General features: G+C 36.7%; 1 pseudogene; it reads right to left on the bottom strand.

Annotated features, from left to right (window-relative positions):
* Window positions 1-3,841: 3,841 nt before the first annotated feature.
* Window positions 3,842-3,941, bottom strand: LOC114508999 (annotated as a pseudogene).
* Window positions 3,942-8,383: the final 4,442 nt, after the last annotated feature.

Below are 8,383 nucleotides of genomic sequence, written 5' to 3'. Positions count from 1 at the left end.
CATCTTTGTTCCCTCCAATTGTCAGCAATCGAGAATAAAGCTACTATAAACATACACAGGCTGCAGTTGGGTGTTTCCCTTCCCCAGGTTGATTAGGCTCTGGTGAAACCCAGATTAATCAAGCTTTGGGAAAACTGTTTTCTTTAAAGGAAGACTTTTGTCAAGGAGAACAGAGCCCTCTGGCTTTAATTCAAAATGGTTACTTTTCTGTTCTACCTGCTGGACGTACAAGAGGCTTTTTATTTGCTCTTTACCTTGAAAATTTGGTGGAGCTTCTGGTCGTAAAACCATGAAAGTGTGGAGGACTTCCCCTTTCCCCAAGATAGAGCCCCCAGGAGGCATTATCTTTCAAACTCGGCAAGGCTTAGTTTTTAGTATTCCTACCATTTTCTGGCTCTAGCGAAACTCTATTGCTGATGAACTGCTGTTGTTGTTATTATTTACTAGTGGATAAGAGTTTATTAAGTAAGGAATGGAGAAGTTATGGCAGAGTTAGAAGATTATAATACCCAAATAGATCCAACCCTGAGGTCATTGGGGAAAAAAAAAATCTGTTACTCAATTGGTCACTTCCTCCCCATTGACACAGGAGCTTTTCAGTGGAGAAGAGGGGTAAGTCTAGTGGCAAGACCGGTAGGGTAGCTCTGTCAGTGCTCTTGGGGCTGGGTGTGATCTCAGCAGAGCTTTCAAGGCCAGGCTGCGCGGGCTCAGGATCCAGATTTAACATTGGATGCGGCCAGACCATGAAGGCCCGAGCACAATCTGGATGCGGAACACGAGCTGGGAGCACTAGCTCTGGCCTTGGTGGAAGTAGAAGAGGCCATAGGTAAGGGCTCTGGGCAGCCTGGGTACCACTGGGTTCTCAGGAGTCTTTGCGAAGGAAATTTTCCTTGAAGCTTTCTGGATTGCTGTAGACATTGAGGCTAAAGCCCTCAATGACTGGGGTGTGCAATGATTCCCATGGTGCCTCCAGGAGTCACAGGGCCAGCAGTGGCCATGTCCAGGACAACAGCAGCCTGGGAAAATGGTCAACTGCGATTCTTTATATTTGCCTATCAAGTTTTCAGGGCAGCGGTATGACTTAAATTCTCTGATGGATCTAACAGCAGTTGATTTTTAAATTGCTCAAATTTTTTCTTGTTGTAAGGAAGGAAGTGATTACTTCCAAGTTTGTTACATGTCTGAGCAGAAATCGGAGGTCCTGATGACATTTAAAAAAATAAAAGCACTGAAAAAATTACTTAGACTCGTACAATATTCCTTAAACATATTAACAATGAAATCAATTCATAATACAAAATGCTATTTTGAATGATGAGCCAAAGTTTTCTTAAGACTGCATGAGTTCCCTAAGGAAACATTTTTAAACTGAAAATATGCTCCTGTGGAAATCAGAGTATCTTCTTGATATTTATCAATCTACCAAGGAACTAATTATATGATCTTTAGCTCTGTAAGCGTGGAAGATTTTCTTTCTTATAAGATCAAGAGAAAAAAAATAATTTTATGTTTTCTAAAGCTGTGGGAAATGTTAACAATCCATTAGTTAGTGCAAGTAATGTTCCCATACACTATCATTTCCAGGGACAACCTATTTATGATTTTGTCCTCTTTTACCCCTAAATGCTCTTTTAAGAATGACTACATTGCAGACAACTGTACTTGAATGACAAGAAAAGAATGACTACAAACAGTTAAAATTGTTTCCTTGATTTTCAGCTCTACTTTTATTTATTTATTTTTAAAATTCTCCTTGGAGATAGTTCAGTCAGCACTTTTAGTATTTACAGGCCAAACTAAATATAGATGGATAAAAAAAGGTTAACACAGAAAAGCAAAACGTTCAGAAGAAAAATAGATCAGACATTTAAACTCATAGCCAGGGAAATTACATGAAGCCCTTGGGTTATATACAAAGGAAAGAAAGAAAAAAGAAAATAAGATAGAACACTGTGGATCACTTAACTGCACTATTTTAAAACCCCAAAGGTTTCCTCTGGGGAATAATAATCCTAAATGTATTCATAACCTTAATAACCTTAATCTCCCCTATAATATGCTTCATAAACATTTAAAACACAGTTTTTTGTAGTGTCCACTTGTTCCAGGGAATCAGTGGCAGAGGATAGTACTACTTACTCACATTCTGTTATAAAAATAAATCTACTCTCAAGTATATTTTGTCTCAGTGAGTTTCTTATTTTTACTCTTTTTTCCTTTTTGTTTATTTGTTTTGGGGTTGGGTTGTTGAGGGGGAGCATTGTTCTTTTGACCATCTGAGAAATTGCTAATAAGTTTAGTGATAATAGAACCTAAAATTAAACATTGATTGTGTAGGAAGATGAGTTGCTTTGAGACTCTTAAACATCAAAAACAATGAACTGCATTGTGTGTTTAACTTTCATACACAAATCATGTAACATAAAATTCAAATTTACCCTTGCAATACACATATTGGAAAAACATATTTTTTCAGATTATATAATCAACAAGCAGTTTTTTGCTCTATTATCTGTGCACTTTAGACAGTTTTCAAATAATACATACGGTATATTCGAAATTATTTTTATTCCCTCTGGCAAATATTACTTAGGGAATTAGAAAAATTTAACAATTTTAAAAGAGCTAACCATTTTTCCCTTTACTGGAATTTTTATCGTGATTTACATTTCATTTATATTGAGAAGAGGGTCATTAACTGACAATTTCCATATTTTAAAAGAAAAAGCAGTAGTGAGTGAGAGAAAAGAGCAGTAAAGGCACGTAAGTTGAGGACTCACAGGTGCAGATGGGCTGTGGGAGTGAGAGGGACGGGATGGGGAGGACAATGGGAAAAAGGGACAAGTGTAAGTGAACAACAATAAATTAAAGAAAACTAAATTAAGATTGAATGTTAAATAGCGTGTATTATAGGACATTTCAAATCCAGCTAACAGAAAACCTTTACTCATATTCTGTTTTGTAGTAAAGCAGATTGCTAACTTAGACTGTACACCTGGGCATTACAATGCTGACTGTGCATCATTAGTTGGTTTCTTTGGAATTGTATCTCTTTCCTTAATGATGCTTGAAGGGATTTGTTAACTTGTTACTTTGGGACTACATTGAAAAACCAGAATAAAACAAAGGAAAGAACATACTGAAAAATGTGATGTTCATCAGAATGTTGGAATAAATGATGTACAATATGCTAGATAGTATATATAAATAGCAACATTTAGATATAGTAAATAAATAATTACATATGTAGAAATTATTTTAAAAATCATGGTATTTATATTTACTTCCAGCATCTCCTTTAAGACACATTAGTCAGCTTTTTCTCCAATAATAAAAAACACCAAATCTTTTTTTAAAATTGTTGTTCAAGTACAGTTTTCTGCCTTCTCCCTCCACCACAGTCCAACACCCCAGCTCTCTCCATCTCCCTCCCCTCTTTCCACTGCCCCTTGTTATTGCCCATGTGTCCTTTATAATTGTTCCTGCAAACCCTTCACTCTTTTCCCCTGAAATTCCCTCCCCTCTCCCCTCTGGTCACTGTCAGTCTGATCTCAATTTCAGTGTCTTTGGTTATATATTTGCTTGCTTGTTTGTTTTGTCGATTAGGTTCCTGTTAAAGGTGAGATCATATGGTATTTGTCTTTCACTACCTGGCTTATTTCACTTAGCATAATGCTCTCCAGCTCCATCCATGCTGTCACAAAGGGTAGGAGCTCCTTCTTTCTTTATGCTGCACAGGGTTTTTGATCCACTAACTTACTGATGGGCACCTAGGTTGCTTCCAGCACTTGGCTATTCTAAATTGTGCTGCTATGAACATTGGGGTGCATAGGTTCTTTTGGATTAGTGTTTCAGGTTCTTAGGATATAATCTTAGCAGTGGCCATGCTAATCTTCTATGTATCATTCCAAGTTTAGTATATGTGCTGCTGAAGTGAGCACAAACACACACACAAAACACCAAATCTTAGTGGCATTAAATAATTAACATTTATTCCTTGAGTTCATTACATGAGTTGGCTTTAACTCTTCTGGGTTTAACTGAGGAATTCTCGGTCACATTTCTGGACCCATCTCAATTCTGCATGTCTTCTCAGCTTGTTATGATAACAGAAAGCCAATACTCAAGGATGGGTCCAGGGGGCAGTGCATATTCAAGCCATTCAATGACATTTGTAATTATAGCATAGATGTATTATATGTCATAACCATTTTCATGCCCCTGGCTGAAAACAATTATATGGCTAGCCCAGAAGCAATGGGTGGGGGAAATATATTCTTCCTGAAGAGAAGCAAGGAAGTATAAACAAAGTGTGAGCAAGTATAAAACACAATTTAGTACAATTTGTTATAAAACAGGTTCTTAGGTGGAAACAATACTGGTATGATATTGTGCAGTGTTTTTCTTCTACAGGTTGTTCTACTTTTTTGTCGAAACATGTTTTTGACTACTGATACTGTTTGTCGTCTTTTTTAAAAATCAAAATAGCAGAGTGCTCAGTCTCTCACACACGTACATATGCACATAAAACACATTTCTGGGACACAAGATCATTTGATATTTTAAGTATTCTTTATAAAAGCATGCCTGACTTTGCATCATGGAGTGATTTTTCTAATTCTCTCTCAGCACTGCTATGCTGATACTCTCTTTTGTCTCTGAGTTGTGCAAAACACTGATTAACTAGTGTAAGCTGCCCTTTCTTTTGGGCATGATACAAAGTTGTTTCCACTAAGAATACGACTAGAAAAAATTCCTCCACTGTACAGGAGTCCCAAACTTTATTATACTACCTGTGATATAATATCAAATATTTCCTTTGATTAGACCTGTCTGTTAAACTATTTAAAAACCATCTTGACTTATACCAAGAAAAATGAATAATTGTAACTGGATAGAGCATTAGAGAACCAGAGAACTAGATTGTTAAGTAAATCCAGGAAAGAGTAATAGGCCAAAAAAAAAAAAAATCCATTAGAGAGGTCCATGGTGCTTGGGTGAGATGAATAGCTCAAAGACAGAATATTGTGCAGTCAGGTGGAATGGGGGCTTAACCTATTAAAATATGCACACTCAGACTAATGTGATTCATTAAGTTACATTAACTGTATATCCTAAATATATCACAGGCTGCTGAGTTTTAGGTGTACCTGATATTCGAGGTAAAGGCCAATTGCTGGTGTTAAAACATTATACATTTCTTACCATTTTTGTTGATATATTGCTTATAAAATGTCCAGAGGAAATGTGTTTGTTCTCTGGGGACAAAGATCAACTTTGTCCTAGATGAGATGCATGCAAGGCATATTTATTAAACTTGAATTAGGCAATTGTGTCTGGAAAATTAAAGCTATTTTGAGTAGTACCATTCCATGCGTGTAACTTTTTAAAAAATTATTTTTATTACATTTATTTGGGTTATACTGCTTAGTAAAATTATATAGTTTTAAGGTGTACAGTTCTGTATCACCTGGATATTGTACTGTGTGTTCTTCACGCTAAGTTATGTCTTTTTCCATCATCATTTATCCCCCTTTACCCTCCCCTGCTTCTCCCATCCCCATTTCCCTCTGGTAATGACCAAACTGTTGTCTCTGAGCTTGTTTTTTTTTCTTTTCTGCTTAATCCTTTCATTTTTTTTTTCACTAAGCCTCCCTAACCACTCCTATTGAAAGTTATGAGTCTGTTTTTATTTCATTTGTTAGTTAATTTTGTTCAATAGATTCCACATGAAAGTATTATTTCACTTAGCATAATACTCTCCATGTCAGTCCATGCTGTCAAAAAAGGTAAAATTTCCTATTTTTCACAGCCTAGTAGTATTCCATTGTAGAAACGTACCATAGCTTTTGTATCCACTCATCTACTGATGGGCATTTGGGCTTGGGCTGCTTCCAAATGTTGGCTATTGTAAATTACTTTGCATTGAATACAGGGGTGCATATATTCTTTTGAATTTGTGTTTTGGATGTCTAGAAGTTGAATTGCTAGGTCAAAAGACAGGTTTTTTTTTTTAATTTTTTGAGGTAATTCTACACTGTTTTCTACAGTGGCTCTGCCACTCTGCTTTCTCACCAAGATTGCACAAAGGTTCACTTTTGTCCATATCTTCACCAACACCTGCTGTTTGTTGATTTATTGAATATAACCATTCTGACAGGTGTGAGGTGGTATCTCATTGTGCTATTGTTGCTTTTTAACTTTAAAAAAATTATTGTATTTTTCTGTTACTGTTTAGTCCCCTTACACCCACCTCTTTCCCACAAGCACCACACTGTTGTCTATGTCCATGAGTCCTTTTTCCTATTTGCCCAATCCCTCCACCCACTAACAGCACCATTCCAACTGTCATCTGTTCTCCACCTGTGAGTCTGTCTCTGTTTTGCTTGTTTGTTCAGTTTCTTCATTGTATTCTACATATGAACGAAATCATGTGGTATTTGTCTTTCTCCAACTGGCTTATTTCACCAACACCATTTTTGAATAGACGCTCTTTACCCTGTTGTGTGTTTTTGCCTCTTTTGTCAAATATTACTTGACCATAAATGTGTAGTCTTATTTCTGGCATCTTTATTCTGCTCCATGGATCTATATGCCTGTTTTTATCCCAGGAGCTTGTTGTTTTGAATACTATGGCCTTGTACTATATTTTGATATCAGGTTGTGTTATTATTCCTTCAACTTAGTTCCTCTTTTATAAGATTGTGGTGTCTATTAAGGGTCTTCTGTAGAAACATGGAACAGGCTGGTAGCTGTAGGAGAGGAGGAGGGAGGAGGGAATGGTGGAAGGAAGGGGAAGGGACTAACTAGTCAAAGAACATGTATGAATGACTCGTGGACATGAACAATGAAGAAGGGATTGACTGTGGGTGAGGAATGGGTGGTTGGAGGGGGTCTAAGGGGAAAGAAATTGGGACAACTGTAATAGAATAAACAATAAAAGTAAACAAGAGGAAAAATAAGAATAATAAAATGTAAAAGTAAAAATAAAAAATATGTTGTAAAGAAGTACTTTGAATCTGTACAGTATTCTTTTCTTCATCAATGTATTTATTTGTTTCCTTGTTGGTTTATTACTTTATAATTAAAACAGGTTTAAGTTCTAATAGTCCTCTTATGGTCAAATTGTGCTAGATTTGACTTGTGGAAATATCTCCAAGATGACTTTTTTCTTTCTTTGGCATGACCCCATCACTTTCTGAGTAATTATTTTCTTTCTTGCACACAAAAGGATATCTCATATGCATCGTGTCCTTTTTCCTAACACTGAACTTGAATCAGTCTTTTCCCTAAATGCCCTTGTTTTTGTTGAGGTGGGTGGTATTCAGTAACTAAGTTTTGGTATCTAGGTGTAATAGAGCAGTTTGTAGGCCCTCTGATCCTGGACAGATAATTTACATTTAGAATTATGTTAATTCATGCACTTCCAATTCTCATTCAAAATTACCAGGTTAACTTTACTTTTTTTTCTCCTTTTTATATTTATAACTCATTTCTCTGACAGTGAAAACCATGGCTTCCATTATTTATAGTATATTCACTAGCTCAACTAGTAGTCATGTATTAGTTTGCTAGGGCTGCCATAAGAAGGTCCAAAGGACTGAGCAGCTTAAACAACAGAAGTTGATTTTCTCGCAGTTCTGAACACTAGAAGTCTGTGATCAGGACATTGGCAGGATTGGCTTCTTCTCAGGGCTGTGCAGGGAGGATCTGTTCAGGCCTCTCTCCTTGACTTGCAGACAGCCATCTTCACCATCTTCACAATGCCTTCCTCTTCACATATTTATGTTCAAATTTCCTCTTCTTGTGATATCAGTCATATTGGACTAGGCCAGTCCTAATGACTTTATTTTAATTTAATTATGTCTGTAAAGGCCCCACATCCATAGTACTAGAAGTTATGACTAACATATGAGTTAGGAAGGGCACAATTCATCTGTAACACACCCTAATTATAATCCATTTCTTATTGTCATCCCTGGCCCCTTTTCTGTCTGGCTGTCTTCCTTATCTCTCTTGAATTGACAACCTGTGCTGAACTGTTGTCCCCTATCCCGGACACTTCTTCATTCTGAATATGCTCTCACACCGTGCAGAGACCAGCCTTTGAAATGCAAACTCTCCAAACTGTATAAACTCTAATATTCTGTTCTGAGTTTCACCTTATCCTACTGTGGGGCCCCTCCCTATCCTACTCCAGGCTAGCTCCCCAATTTAATAACTCTTCATATTCTTTTCAGCTTTGACATCCTATAACAGGGAATTATTTGTTTTAAGTATTGACAAAGAAATCTAAAGGTTGACTTAAATACACTTTTAACTGTTGAACTGCTAAAACAACCCAAATATCCCTGAACTCTGAGCTCTCACAATACTCAGGAAA

This window comes from Phyllostomus discolor, chromosome 11, assembly GCF_004126475.2.
Source record: "Phyllostomus discolor isolate MPI-MPIP mPhyDis1 chromosome 11, mPhyDis1.pri.v3, whole genome shotgun sequence".
Taxonomy (NCBI): domain Eukaryota; kingdom Metazoa; phylum Chordata; class Mammalia; order Chiroptera; family Phyllostomidae; genus Phyllostomus; species Phyllostomus discolor.
This window is presented reverse-complemented; position numbering and strand designations above follow the sequence as displayed.